General features: G+C 38.3%; 1 protein-coding gene and 1 non-coding gene across 3 annotated transcripts in view; both read right to left on the bottom strand.

Annotated features, from left to right (window-relative positions):
- MLLT3 (MLLT3 super elongation complex subunit) overlaps positions 1 to 15,951 on the bottom strand; it is a 282,898-nt gene that overhangs the window by 162,709 nt on the left and 104,238 nt on the right. The window lies entirely within an intron of this gene.
- On the bottom strand, positions 4,865 to 4,971 carry LOC123850310 (U6 spliceosomal RNA). The gene has a single exon (XR_006792277.1). It is a non-coding gene; the product is annotated as a U6 spliceosomal RNA (small nuclear RNA).

The raw sequence follows: 15,951 nt of genomic DNA on the forward strand, positions 1-15,951 counted from the left end.
ATGATGTATGGTGACTAACATAATAAAATAAAATTTTTTTTAAAAAGCAGAAAATTTCAGATAAAAGGCAATGATAAGGGGCACCAGGGTGGCTCAGTCATTAAGCGACTGCCTTCAGCTCAGGTCATGATCTCAGGGTCCTGGGATCGAGCCCCGCATCAGGCTCCCTGCTCAGGTGGGAGCCTGCTTCTCCCTCTGCTTGTGCTCTGTCTCTGTCAAATAAATAAATAAAATCTTAAAAAAAAAAAAAAAAAAGGCAATGATAATATGGAAAGAAATCAGGGGGAAGATATAAGCCAAAATTGAAATCTATCAATTATTTTATGAGGAAGACAGACTCAGAGACAATCACCTGCAATAGTTTTATGAGATGAATAAAATTTGTTTACTAATCTTCAAAGGGTTACTGCTTAAGACAACAAAAAACTTAAAAGCAATTTGGGTTTCTACTCTTTGAGATTCAGTCAATAATCAATTTGAAAAATCAAAAACTACTATATTCCAAAATATTAATTATCAAAAGTACAAATGGGAAAAATATTGGGGGGGAACCTTTAAATAATCACATAATACACCTGCAACTTTACTAATCAATAGTACTTTCCTCTAATGATAATATGTTGTGTATAACTTTTAAATAGGTGTTTGTTTTTTAAGATTTTATGTATTTATTTGTCAGAGAGAGAGAGAGACAGAAAGAGCACAAACAGGGGGAGCGGCAGGCAGAGGGAGAAGCAGGCTCCCCACTGAGCAGGGAGCCCAATTCGAGACTGAATCCCAGAACCCTGGGATCATGACCTGAGCCGAAGGCAGACGCTTAACTGACCGAGCCGCCAACGCATCCTTTTAACCTTGAAATCTTGATTCCCAGAAAATGAGGCAAAGATCTGGAAACACAGAAGGTCCTTGGTGGATGGGATACATAATTTCCTCTTAAAAAAAAAAAAAAAAAAAAAAAAAACCCTGGATTTCCAACATGTAATGTGAATTTATGTTGTTAAATAAACACATATTTGGTCTTTTACGTACGAATAATATATCCATGTTGTTTTTACATTCAGTGATGTTTTTGTTTTTGTTTTTGTTTTTTTTTAAAGATTTTATTTATTTGTGAGAGAGAGAATGAGAGACAGAGAGCATGAGAGGGAGGAGGGTCAGAGGGAGAAGCAGGCTCCCTGCTGAGCAGGGAGCCCAATGCGGGACTCGATCCCGGGACTCCAGGATCACGACCTGAGCCGAAGGCAGTCGCTTAACCAACTGAGCCACCCAGGCGCCCCCATTCAGTGATATTTTTAAAACAGACTCTTAGATAAAGACAATTTCTAGTCTAAGAAGTATTTTTTAAAAGTTTAAATCTAGCATAGATAACAATTTCAATGCTAATGTCCTATTTTTAAACATCTTTGTCATTATGAATTATGTATATGCATTGACATCAATCATTAATCTGCAGGTGTTCCTAATGTAAATTGCATATACTTGTTTAGATTTCTTCCAAAGGCTAGTAGCATACTAATTCTATTTAGAAAAGTAGGCACCGGGCGCCTGGGTGGCTCAGTTGGTTAAGCGACTGCCTTCGGCTCAGGTCATGATCCTGGAGTCCCTGGATCGAGTCCCGCATCGGGCTCCCTGCTCGGTGGGGAGTCTGCTTCTCCCTCTGACCCTCCCCCCTCTCATGTGCTCTCTCATTCTCTCTCAAATAAATAAATCTTTAAAAAAAAAAAGAAAGAAAGAAAAGAAGAGTAGGCACCAAGATCTTTTTAACCTGAAAGCTCTGCGAAACTGAATGGGCTAGAACTCAGAGATAATTTGGTCATGTTCTAGTTCAAGTTGAATGGTAGCTTCATGGACGTTCATTTTATTATTTTGCTTTTTACTTTACACGTTACTTATATTCATGTACCAAATGTTATGTAGTTAAAAATTAACTTATAGGGGAGCCTTGGTGTCTCAGTTGGTTAAGCATCAACTCTTGATTTTAGCTCCGGTCATGATCTCAGAGTTGTGAGATCGAGCCCCACATCGGGCTCCCCACTGGGCATAAAGCCTGCTTAAGATTCTCTCCCTCCCCCCTCTAAACAAGTTAATTTATAGTTGATATACGTTCTTCAAAATATAGTCACAAACATAAAAATGATGAAAACAGTACTTCATTAATTCCTAGATTTATGTATACATCAATGTCTTGGAATTAATTGAAAAAAATATTCTCTACAGACATTTCACTATATAGAAGAGATCATTACAATCCAGAAAAATTAAAAACCACTTAAAAACTAAAATTTCTCAACTAAAATAAGAACTCTAGTAAAATACACATAGAAAATATAACTTATAGATCTGGTCTTGCAAACCTTCTGTTCTGGCTGTAAATCTATTGTGAGAAGACACTAGGGCAACTAAAATGATGTGGGCTATTAGAAATTTGGGGTTGTTTGAAACTTTATGGAGCAACTAGGATGGATTTATGGCTTACCTATCCAACTGACTGTCTTATGTTTAAAATTTGGCTAAGAATAGGGTGCCTGGGTGGCTCAGTTGGTTAAGCGACTGCCTTCGGCTCAGGTCATGATCCTGGAGTCCCAGGATTGAGTCCCACATCGGGCTCCCTGCTCGGCAGGGAGTCTGCTTCTCCCTCTGACCCTCCCCCCTCTCCTGCTCTCTCTCTCTCTCTCATTCTCTCTCTCAAATAAATAAATAAAATCTTTAAAAAAAATTTGGCTAAGAATAAATATTACAAATCAGTCTATAGTCTGAATTGTGAGACAGTTTCTATTTTCTTCCTATGGCAGTATTATTCTTGTTTCCCTCTTTTTTTTCTATTTGCTTAGTGAATCACAACTATCTCCATACATTTGCCCTAAATTAAAGTCAAGAGGGCTAGGAGTTAAACATTATAAACTTATTATTAGAAACTTTATGTTCAAGTGTTCTCCTACTCTTATTTATTAGCAAAATATTTTTAAAGGCATTTGCCATATAAACAACTCATTTCCTTAGAAAGAATCCAACCTATCAAAACCTACCAAAAGACCAATTTTTAGCCCTGATTTTTTTCCCTTTTCAACAAGTGTTAAAAACAGGTGTCAAAGATAGAACCAGGTTAATCTGATCTGTCCAACTCCAGCTTAGCTTTTAACACCTTGTCATAACATCCTTATCTTTTAACACCCAGGAAGGGTTAGTATTTCTTTGTAAACAGTCCCTCAACTTCACAAAGAGCTTTTAAGGAAAGGTTTCCTATAAGAATATGAATTTCAGTTCTGGTAATCTGACCTAAGAAGAAAATTCTGGTCAAAGAAAAGCATTATACACAGATGTTCATTATAGTATTATTCATCTTAGAAAAACATATAAATTCACTTAAATGTCTAAGAAGGAATGACTACCCAAATGATATTTCTTTTATAAGTGGAATATTATGCAGCCATAGAAAATAATGTTCACCCCAAAAATGTGCAATCATGTGGGAAATACATTACAGTGAAGAAATTACATTTTTTAAACTATATTAAAAAAAATTAGAAAGTACACTGGGTTTTCAAACTTTTATTGTCTTTTCCCAAATGGTCTACAATGTGCATGTATAACTGTTTCATCTGTTAACACCACAGTTATTTTCCTACTGCTCATACTTTAAAATATGTTACTATCAAACAATAAAAAATAGAAATAAAAACAGGGGTGCCTGGGTGGCTCAGTCAGTTAAGCATCCAATTCTTGATTTTAGCTTAGATCATGATCTCAGGGTCGTGAGATCGAGCCCCACATTGGGCTTTGCATTGAACATGGAGCCTGTTTGGGATATTCTCTCTCCCTCTGCCCCTCTTTTGCTTCCCCTCTCTCTAAAAAAAATACAAATACAAATACAAATACAGGGTGCCTGGGTGGCTCAGCTGGTTAAGTGACTGCCTTCAGCTCAGGTCATGTTCCTGGAATTCCAGGATCAAGTCCTGCATCTGGCTCCCTGCTCAGTGGGGAGTCTGCTTCTCCCTCTGCCCCTCCTCCCTCTTGTGCTCCCTCTCTCTTTCAAATAAATAAAATCTTTAAAAAAATACAAATACAAATAAAAAACACTACTGTCATTTTAACACTTAGCTCCCATGGAATGCATACCTCCTTCCTTACTTTTCTAGAACACATACTTCCATACACTTAACCATCTGAAACACAAATGAAAATTTTTCAGTTATCAACTACAGCCTCAATCTTTTGGAAGATGCACTTAGAAAAAAAACTTATTATCTGAAGACTACTAGAGTATCATAGTTAAAATTAATTTGGTTATCAGTTATTATTATCGTAGATAAACACAATTTGACTTCCAGAATCCCTGGGAATTTTTTCGCACCTGTGTCAGATCCTAGGGGATTTTTACTGTTGTGGATGATTTCTATGGTCTATCATATCATCTACAGAGATAATAGCCATTTGGTTACATCTCTTCCCATTCCTCAAGGAAGACCAGATCTATGCACTAATTCAGAAAGCTTTAACGATGCTCATTTTTTCTCCTTTGTTTTTAACCTTCAATTACATAAAGGCTCAACTTAAAATTAAGAAAAACTGAGTCATTTTTTAAGAAATAAGCAAATAATTCTTTGAAGTATTTGACTTTATCTCTCTAAACATTTTTTTCTAGCCTCAAATTCATATTTCAATATTTCCCAGATAAATCCAACTGGCTGAAGTTTTCTTTGAAACTATTCAAGACCAATGTATTCAATATCACTTGGTACAATTTTGCTAGGCTGCCCATCTTGAAGGTTTAAAAAAATGGTGACAATTAAAAATTATTTTCAAATTAGTTCTCCATTTTTATCCTTCAAACAGGCAAGTTTTCCCACCTTGAACATTTCCTCAATATTAAACTCTTCTCTTCATGAACTTGCCCGTCATCCTTATGCAGGGATCACGCTAATCTTCTCTGTATCATTCCAATTTTAGTCTATGTGCTGCCGAAGCAACCACAAACTCTTCTCCAAACACAACCAAGTTGGACCTGAACTTATTTTAATACCCACAAAAAATCATTTAACTTTATATATATTAACATCCAAGGATGTAATTATTTTATTACTTTTATAGATACAAAGAGATCTTTCCAGAGGAAAGAAATAAGCCCATAGTTGTACTCCACATATATCCAAAATGATTTCTCTTCCTCCTAGGGTAACTGGCATCTCAATGAGAGCCTGGCTTTTAAACTACTCCACTTTCATAAATTCAAAAATGCAATATACTTACAGCTAGTTGAATAGGAAATGCCTATACTTCATTCCTGCCAAACTATTAGCAAGCTACTTAATTAATGGGAGTCTACCACTATCTTTTTGTCCTCCAGACAAAAACGGGGCATATGTGAAAATCATTTTTCTATCTACTACACTTACTGTAAAATGTTGAATACTATGGGCAACCACACCAAAAATTATACTCAGAAAAGCCTCTTACTTGCTTCTCAGAGTGTGTTCTACAAACCTGGGAACTTAACAGAAATAAAAATCTCAGACCCTACCCCAAATCTACTGAATCACAACCTACATTTACCAACAAGATGCCTGGGTCAGGGTGCCTGGATGGCTCAGTTGGTTTCGGTTAAACATCTGCCTCCGGCTCAGGTCATGATCCCACGGTCCTGGGATGGAGTCCTGCATCAGGCTCCCTGCTCAACGGGGAGTCTACTTCTCCCTCTCCCTCTCCCTCTCCACCTTGCTAGTGCTACCTCTAACTCTTTCTCTCAAATAAATAAATAAAATCTTAAAAAAAAAAAAAAAAGATGCCTAGGTCATTTGTCAGCACATTAAAGTTTTGAGAAGCACTACTCCAGAGGTTAAGACAAAAGGCACCATGATAAACCATCTCCTGCATCCATATTCTAAGTTGTGCAAAGCTATACAAAATTTAGTCAGCAATGAATAAATCATTCCTAGAGACTGTTGGTAAATCTTTTAATTAAATCAGGCCTTTCCACAAAGGTAAAAAACAACAACAAAAAAGAAACATGATGCTTCGTGCCTATTAACAGCATCTTCATTGCACTACCAGAACTATATATTTTTAATAACGTGCTGAAAATGGGTACATCTGTTCTCCATCCTCTATTAAGAAAAGCATTCTTGGGGCGCCTGGGTGGCTCAGTTGGTTAAGCAACTGCCTTCGGCTCAGGTCATGATCCTGGAGTCCTAGGATCGAGTCCCGCATTGGGCTCCCTGCTCAGCAGGGGGTCTGCTTCTCCCTCTGACCCTCTTCCCTCTTGTGCTCTCTGTCTCTCATTACCTCTCTCTCAAATAAATAACTAAAATCTTTAAAAAAAGAAAAGAAAAGAAAAGAAAAGCATTCTTGCTAAAGAATTTTCCTCTCCTTTTCAAACCTATAATGTGTCTTAGGGATGAAATCTATTTCCAATTGTTTGAAGTTAAAGAATTTTAACATAAGCATCCTAATTTGACCAATTTTAGGAAGCATTTATTCACTGTACAAATGCATTACTTAGGTATGTTTGAGATAAATACATGTCCCATATCATAGGCCGTGGCCTCACTGTAGGTAGTATGTTATACCTGTAACAAAGGGTCTTCACATTTTCAAGAAGGATTTTCATAAGAAAATATCAAATCATAGCCTACCAGAAATTTGTAATACAATCTGACTCACAAAAGTATAATTTATACAACTTTCCAGAGGCGTATCTAAAATGTAACGTGGTATACCTATACTGACCTGTGCCCTGTTAGTCTACGGGTTTTTAAACAAGATGTCTCTATAAGGACTTCAACTCGAGCCTACCACAAAAGTGCTCTGGGCATAAATTTATCCCTCTACAATCATAGCCTTGTTCTAAACAGAGCCCTTAAGTAAATTAAATCTTAAGAAAAACACTTTTTGTTTGTAAAGAAAGAAACATTTCCTGAATGCCAGAGAATGTTTCCTTGAGAAACTGTTTATGTTACTGTGCTGAAAAGGTGTTTATGTTGCTATAAACACCTTCCTTGTAAGAGGGGATGGAGAGTCTCCCTATTGTTTACATTGTAATCAGCCCTGATTCTGAAAAGATCTACCCTTATTCCTCATGCCCAGACTAACTCACTGCATTCTGTCCCAATCAGATCATTCCCAAAGATATTCTGAATTTGTTTAGCATAATCAACCCATTACATAAGAACAGGGGACCATGGGTTCATAACTGGTACTACAATTACCAAGGCCATTAATTAGCAGGTTGTGGTGGTTTATGCTGTGTCAAATTTGTTAAGCATAAACTACATTTCCTGGAATCTCTTCCCTGTATAGTTGCAGCTTAGGGTTGACCAAGAGTAGAATTTGCATAGGTCTGGACAGATCTGTATGGACTTGGAAGCCATTACTCTCTGAAGGTTGTTATGGTTAGAACAGTGACCAGACAGGCTCTGTGGGCGGGTTCAAGCTTATCTTTGCTCTTCTCAGATCCCTATCCACCTTTCCAAACTGGTCCTGTAGGGTCAACAGCAACTCCAGGCCCACCAACAGACACAAAGAGATGGTAGTTACACAGAGGCACATGAGTCCACGGCCCCCTGCCCCAGGAGCCTTGTCTCACGCTTGGCTTCTCAGACTGACTAGTTGGGGACTCCACTCATCCTCCAGCTTGCCTCCTGGCCCTTCATTTCCCAAGCTCCTACCATCAATCTTTAAGGTTTAACTTCTATAATAAATCCCTTATTCTATAACCCATTATGGTCTTCTGTGATTAAACCCCAACTGATTCTAAAGGTTTGGTTTACTTGTTGGCTCTAGATTTAAATGGTCTCTGGCCATTAAAGACACGGCATATTCAACAGTAAATGGCAAAGCAAACTGCACCTGCTCATGCTCAGCTGATAAATGTTAGAACAGGACCTGGAGTTCACGCCCCCTTCTTAACCCTAATTTTTCCCATATAATTTTTCTCTTTTTGTTCTGGCTTTGAGACATAACTGACATACTAAAATACCACATATGTGATGTGCATAATTCGATGTTTTGACATAAATATACACCAAGGAAACCATCACCACAGTCAAGATTATGAACATATCCATCAATCCTAAATCCCTTTTCATGTCTCTTTAAAATCTTTCCCCTCCCTGGCCTGCCCTACCTCCCAAACCACACCTCCCATAACCACTGATCTTCACTGTCACTTATAATTACTTTGCATTTTCTAAAATTGGTATGTCTACATATGGAATCGTACAATATGTACTCTTTTGGGGGAGGAAGTTAGCTTCTTTTACTCAATATAATTATTTAATTATATTAAGTTTCCTCCATATTGTTGTAAATATCAATAGTTGATCCCTTTTTATTGCTGTGTAGTATTTCATTATACCACAATTTGTTTATCCACCTCCCTGTCGGTGGACATCTGGGTTACTTCCAGTTTAGGGCTAATGCAAGTAACACTCTGAGGAACATTTGTGTAAAAGTCTTCCTAGGGAAGTATGCTTTCAAGTCTCTTGGGTAAATAGCTATGAATAGAACAACCAGGTGGTTGTATACTTAAGGTTTTTAAGAAAAAGAAAAACTGTCTTTCAAAGTGATACACCATTTTAAGTACTGAACCAGCAATGTATAAGAGCTCCAATTGCTCCATATCCTCATCAACATTTGGTACGGCCATTCTTTTTAATTTTAGCCATTCTAGGAGTAGTGTAATAATATCTCATGGTAGTTTTAATTTCTATTTTCCTAACAACTTGGGATACTGAACATCATTTCATGTGCTTCTTTTGACATGTGTATCTCCTTTCTTGAAATGTCTTCAAATCTTTTGCCTATTTTTAAATGGGGGTTTCTTATTATTGGGTTATATATCTTTATATATTTTAGATCCAAGTCCTTTGTCAGATATATGCTTGGCAAATATTTCCTCCCAGCCTGCGGCTTATCTTTTCATCTCCATAACTTTTGAAGAGCAACATTTTTGCATTGTCCCTATCTTCAGGTACCACAGTAGCTTCCTAGGGTTGCCATAACAAAGTACCAGAAACTGGTTGGCTTGAGGCTACAAAAATTTAATCCTTCATGCTAAAAGACAGAAATCAAGGCAATCAAGGTGTTGGCAGGGCCAACCTCCCTCTGAAAGCTCTAAGAAAGAATCCTTCCTTCACTCTGCTAGCTTCTGGCTTCTAGTGGTTGCTGGCACACTCACATTCCTTAGCTGTGGTGGCCTAACTCCAGTCTCTGCCTTGTCTTTGCATAGCTTTCTTCCCTGTGTCTCTCTGGATCTTCACACCACCTCCTTATGAAGACACGAGCCATTGGACTTAGGGCCCACACTAATCCACTACAATCTCTACAAAAGACCTTATTTCCAAATAAGGTCATGTACACAGGTATGTGGGGGTTACAATGTCATCTTATCTTTTGGCAGGGAACAAATTCAACCCATAAGAGGCACTCAGATTTTAATATTTTAAAAAGCACACTGAACGATAAATTATTCAGCATAAATTCTGGCCTCCTTGACAACAGCCTGGTCTTACCTCATTCACTGTTCCCATAGAGATATACCCCAAGCTCATTCGCAGGATTTCTTGCCCACAGCCTTACTTCCCCAAAACAGATTCCAGTGACACAGTCAGTTTAGTTTAAGCATCTACTCTTGGCTAACCCTTCTTTATCAACTATTAGGTAAAGGTAATGTGAAGAGGAAAATATTGTTACATGATCTTCTCCTTTATGATCTCCCCTCCTTGACCTACGCCCAATTAGGGTACGAAAATTTGGAGGAACAGGTTAGGGCAGTGACAATTCTCAATCTGCACTAAGAAGTGCTTCTTCTAGTTCTAGCCATGTCTTCCTTCAATACCACCTAGAAGAAAATAGAAAATGCTTCCCCAAAGAAACATGTTCTAACAATCAACTGCTGAATAAATAACCCCAAACTCAATTTAAAAGGACAATAGCCATTTTACTATCTTTCATGGTTTCTGGGTCAGGAATTCAGGAAGGCTTGGCTGAGCAGCTCTGGCTCAAAATTTCTTATTCGGCTGCAGTTAGATGGTGGCTGGAGCTGCTGGAGTCCAGGGAAGCAGAAGGCTGGCTGGACATCTCAACGCAGCTAAGTCTTCTCAGTCTCACCTCACAACTTGATGGCCTCAGGCTAAATGGACTGCTCATATGATGGCTGCAGGTTTCGTAACCAAGCATTACATTCCAGCCAACAAAGAGGAAGCCACACAGACTTTCATGATCTAGCTTCAGAAACCACCTAGAATCATTTCTGCAGTTCTTTGTAGGCTGGAATAGTCACAAGAGCACACTCAGCTTCAAAGGGGAGAAACAGCACCCCCACTTCGTGATAGGAATGTCAAAATCAAATTATAAGAAGAACATGTATAATGGGAGATAATGTGGAAATATTTATAAAATACAATTTACTCCCAAACATATCCTCCTGGGGCTGTGAGAACAGGAGACTGCTCCATACAAATTAAAGGCCAAAGACAAGGTATATACTAAAATCCCTGGGGCTCAATGTTTTGCCCATTCTTGTTTCTGCCAGTCCTCTTTTCTTTCTCGACTACTTACAGTCTAGTATACACTACTGACTCAGGTACTCAGGTGCAGTGCGTTATAAAAAGGAGAGTCAGAAAAATTATTTATCCAAAGTCACACAGAGAAACTGATGGCAAGCACTTCCCTCTCAGCTGTGTCATTCACAACCCCTTCCACTCCAACATTCTTCCTATCAGGGCCCAGAAACCTAGGTTCCACTCTAGCCCTATCAATAAATAATTATTAAGAACTATTGGGGCACCTGGGTGGCTCAGTCTGTTGAGCATCTGCCTTCGGCTCAGGTCATTATCTCGGGGTCCTGGGATCGAGCCCCACCCACATCGGGCTTCCTGCTCAGCAGGGAGTCTGCTTCTCTCTCTCTCTCCCTCTGCCCCTCCCCACCGCTCATTCTCTCTCTCAAATAAATAAAATCTTGGGGGGGGGAAAAAGAACTATTTATAATTCAGAGTTTCATGTCATTCTTTCACTGGTTTCAAGTTAATTTCTCATTGAAACATACACATACACACACACACACTTTCCTTAGCCAAAGGTTTTGGATAACTTACCAATTATGGTTCATGGTATCTATTCACTAATTTGAGTGCCAAGGAATTGTGATATCTCCCTTTCTACTTCCATAAATCATGATAAACCACAAATCTTCATTCAAATATACCATTTTTAGGTACTTCATTTACTTTAAGATTCACTCATTCTCTATAAAATGTAATGGAAAATAAACTAAATTCCATACAATAAATATTTATTTATTGTATGGAATACACCAACTGCATGCCAGGCCTTCTGCTATGTGCTAGATGACAAAGCTGAGTAAGGCACAGTCTCCTGCTTCTTACATAGCTAAGCATCTAACCATAAAGGCAAATTTACCAACAACCATTATATAACCACACCACAGGCAAGCCTTCTTAAGGCTTAGGAGACTCAGTTAAAACCACACACAAAAGAGATTACCTTTAAGGAAAAGTAGGTAAGTACTTGAGAGAAGAAAATGAAAGGCGTCCATTGTAGGCAAACGGAAAAGCATAAGCAAATAACCCAGGGTAGAGGGACTATATGGCTTGATAAGGAACTACAAGTGAACTTGAAGTATGGTTATAGGTACCTGGCTATTTGTGACCAACCGTGAGGCTAGAAAAGTAGCAAGGGCCAGCCTGTAATGTTCCTTACAGAGTACCATAAGGAGCTGAATTCTATAGGCAGTAGACAACCACCAAATACTTTTAAGAGGCAGAAAAACTTGAGAAGACCCATGTTTACAAAAGGGTAACTGGCCACAATGTAAAAAATGGTTTGAGGAAAAGGAGCCAGGGAGTAGGAAAAACTACTAGGTTTGGGTGAAAGAAAAGGAGGGGCCAAGACCCGGAGTCCACAAAACAGATACAAGAACATCCAATCTGGTGACTGATACATTGAAACAGGGCTGGTGGGGAGGGGTAAGAATCAAAGTATCCTGTCAGAATGAGAATCTACAGAAGTTGGTAAGAAGCATGTGTCAAAGTCAAATAGATCAAAGGGTAAGAGAGGAAATAAACCAAGCCGACAGTGATTTTAAACTTACTTTCTGCAGGAAGCTTGGTTAATTACAGAACAATATCCATAAATGGCATACTGAGTGATAGAATATGAGCTAAGGAGATAATCACAAACCCAAGAGTGTGACTTTTCATCCTGGGGATCATCTTAGTCCCCTCATAAACCATTTTTCTCCTCCTAAAACAAAACTGGAAGGTAGAAACCAGAGCGCCTGAGATGTCAGGGAACAAGAAACTTTAAAAAACAAAAGTCGTGGAGGGAAATAACAGAATAAAAATGGCATCTGTACAAAGTACACATATATAACAGCAAAAACAACATTGGGCAAGGGATAAGATTTTGAAAAGGTTAGCCTGTAAGCTTTAAAATAAAACCTTGCCAGGGCGCCTGGGTGGCTCAGTTGGTTCATCAGCTGCCTTCGGCTCAGGTCATGATCCTGGGGTCCTGGGATCGAGCCCCACGTCCAGCTCCCTGCTCAGCAGACAGCCTGCTTCTCCCTCTCCCTCTGCCTACTTGTGCTCTCTCTCTGTCAAATAAATAAATAAAATCTTTTAAAAAAAATAAAATAAAACCTTTCCTGTTGCAGTAATTCCTCATTTGCTCTTACCTTGATTGGGGAGCACTGCTTCCTTTGCCCCACTGGAGGATGCCTGAAAGGCTGGTGATGAAATGCACTTCTCTTACTACAGAGAATGGTAGTATCAGCGGGCTGATTTGCACCAACGGTAGGTCAATTTTTGTCTTCTCCTTTGCTTCTACATCCTCACCTTGGGAGGCTTATATTACAGGTTAGCACTAGACCTGGCATGTAACATTAGAATATCTCCAAGCACTAAGGGCTCACATTAGCTACTAGCATTAGATGCCACCTATGCCTGACCCCAGCTTGGCCATTTCTCAGCTCTTTTTACGTTGAGCTGAAATGTCCCTTCATGGTCCATCTTCACATTCCCAAAGAAAGCGAGGAGAAAACACATTTCTGTTTTGCCATCTCTGAAAAATTAGGGACAGTGTTCACTAGTCCAAAGTCACCTGCCCTGCTTATAAAAGGAGGAGAGGCTGGTGAGCATTCTGGGCCCACCAGTTAGACTGCTGGCTCTCCCTTGCTTCTGCAGCCTCTCCGTCCTGAACATAGTTTCCAGAGCCATAACCATCGAGTAAATACTATTTTTTTTAACTTTTAAATATTAAACAACCACACAAAGCCAGTCTTCAGTGAAACATGTTGTTGGTATAAGGATACAGATTTCTGGCTTTGAATCACTTCCAGTTATTATGCATTCCAAATCACATGCCAAAATTTTAATGAACTTTCAAATTTACATTTATGAAAACAGACCCTGGCACACATAAATGGGCTATTTTGCCATATCACTTTTCAAAAGGTGCCTCGTAGCTAAAATGATTCTGAGCTGTCTTCCATCATTCAAGATGAACTCTACAAAAGAACTAAGTGTTCTTACTTTTACACTAATTTATTCTACATTGGTTTTACTCAGCATATGGTAAGCATATGGGAAAGAGAAGTGTATCTGGAAGCTGTTAGAACTGCATGTAATCAAAATTTACCAGTAGAAACCTAATTTGATTAATTGAAAATTAAAGTTGCAGTTAATCACTTGCTATTTAAGAGAGAGGGAGAATATCACTTAAAAATGAATCCCTCACAAACACGTAACATTAATTTTCTTTGTTGCAAATCAATACTTACTATTCAATTGGCAGGAGCAAGAATGCAAGGCACCCGTAAAGTCTCCAGGAGGGTAGGCCCTGGCTTAATGCTAAAGTGAATAGTCAATTTTAAGGACAATATCTACTTTTGACAAAGAGCCTGTTTCTTAAAACATGCCTCTATCAGCTAACTGATCTTTAAAGGGGAGAAGGGGACAAGCTGAGTTGAGGTCAAGTTTTCCACCCATGCTTAGCTCTAAATTTGAGCACTTATATACAGCCTACAAATTTATATAATCTGTTAGTTCAGCATCTCCCAGGAACCCACCTCTTACCTTACAAGGTACGAAAAGAACATCAGCCTCTGATGAAACTGATGATCTGAGGGAATATTTCTTAAGTCTAAAATTGTCTGCTCTGAGTGACCAGGACCTATGCTCAAAACTTCTATGATTTTTAAAAAATGCCAATGGTATCACTATAAAAAGATATTTATAGAAAGATCAAATCTTACATAACCTTTTTAAAGTTTGCCTTAAAAACCAGACCCTTACGTGTTTCCTCCTTCCCTCCCAAACCTCTGGTATAACACAGTAATCAAAACCAAAATTAATCTCATGTTCAAAGCTAGCAGATGATTTCTCAGGATTACCCAATTTCCTCCTGCCCATGCATGCAAGATTTTGCTTACTAACTATAGCAAGCTCATTGTCTTCTTCAAAGGCAGAGCAGCAGTATTAGAAGAAAATTAACCAATCACATAACACTATGCAGCCTATTCCCAAAATGGAAAAAAAAAAAAAAACCACAAAAACCCTCAAGCAGAACAACAGACAAGTCAACAGGCTCAACATTTTAAATGTTAAAATCATAATAAAATAAAAAGAAAAAGTACATTTTACAATAACAACATATCATCGATCCAAATGAAGTGTGCCTAATATCTAGGCTAAGCATTAAAATATAACACATAAAAAAAGAATAAAAGAAAGAAAGCAGCTTATATGGGAAGAGAAGTAGGCATACTAAAGCTGAAAATTAATTAGGAACATTAAGATATTCAAATTTACATTCCCTCCTGCTTAAAAAAAGGGAGGTTCTGTTGCAATGTATCACAATAAATTATTTTAGGCTCTCCTACTGACCAGAATCATAGTGCCATGCTTTTGAGACTGCTTTAAATTTAAAATATGTTCAACTTCCCCGTCATAAAGTCCATTAGTATTGGTCTCACAAAACCCCACGTAAAGGCAAAACCCACACAATGCTTGAAATGCATGAGTAATAATGACAACAGATCTATTCCCTTACCTTTCCCCACATTCCACCCTGCCTCCTTTATAAAGGAAAATGTCTTCAGTCTTATCAGTTTCCTTTCACAAACACTCTGCTTCATGTATCCTCAGGAGGCCCATCCACTAAAGGCAGAATGAAAGTGTTTACAGATGGTAGAAAGAGATAGGGGAGGACACTACCCCAGAGCCAACACTATCATCCCAGGATCTAGAGACCTAAAGAGAAGAAATTCTAGTCAACAAAACCCCAGTCATGGCTTTAGTGAGGAACTGAAAGTAAATCTTGGAGGTAAAGAATGAAGAAGACAAAAGATGGTTAAAGATTCGGGCTATAAGAAAGGATTGGACAGATAAGCACAAACTACTGCTTTTTTACAAAGTCAGACTCCATGCAATTCAAGTTTATAGAGACTGGCCTCTTGAATTAGAAAGAACTAAATAAAACAAAAAGTATTAAATTTTCTTTAAAAAAAAATCTTTTTTAACACAGATGGCAAACTATAGCTGGCATGGTCACTAAATGAGTATAAAATAAACATATAGACCCCATAGGCCCAGCTCTTAAAAAAAATGGCCAAGGATCCCAGCTTTACTGTACTCAAATCATTTCTAATTTATGGCATCACTAATTCATACACCTGTCATCTCTATAGCCTCAAGGGAACTAGCAACCAAAAGAACATGTTACATGATTTCATTTCAAGCAGTTTCATTTCCAAAAGTCGGGTGATTTTGTAGAGAAGGGTGGTGAAGACATGACAAATTACAACCCAAAATAAACCAACAGGAATTATAAGAACTAGGGCCCTGCTCTTTCCATGCAGGAGAGGTAACTATTGTATTAAGCTCCCTATTTTCCCTAGTATACAGTGCCCACAGGAGTTATTTTGTGAAGATCTACATG

This window comes from Mirounga angustirostris, unplaced genomic scaffold (assembly GCF_029215605.1).
Source record: "Mirounga angustirostris isolate CCGP_5_RB_7025 unplaced genomic scaffold, mMirAng1.0.hap1 SCAF_15, whole genome shotgun sequence".
Taxonomy (NCBI): domain Eukaryota; kingdom Metazoa; phylum Chordata; class Mammalia; order Carnivora; family Phocidae; genus Mirounga; species Mirounga angustirostris.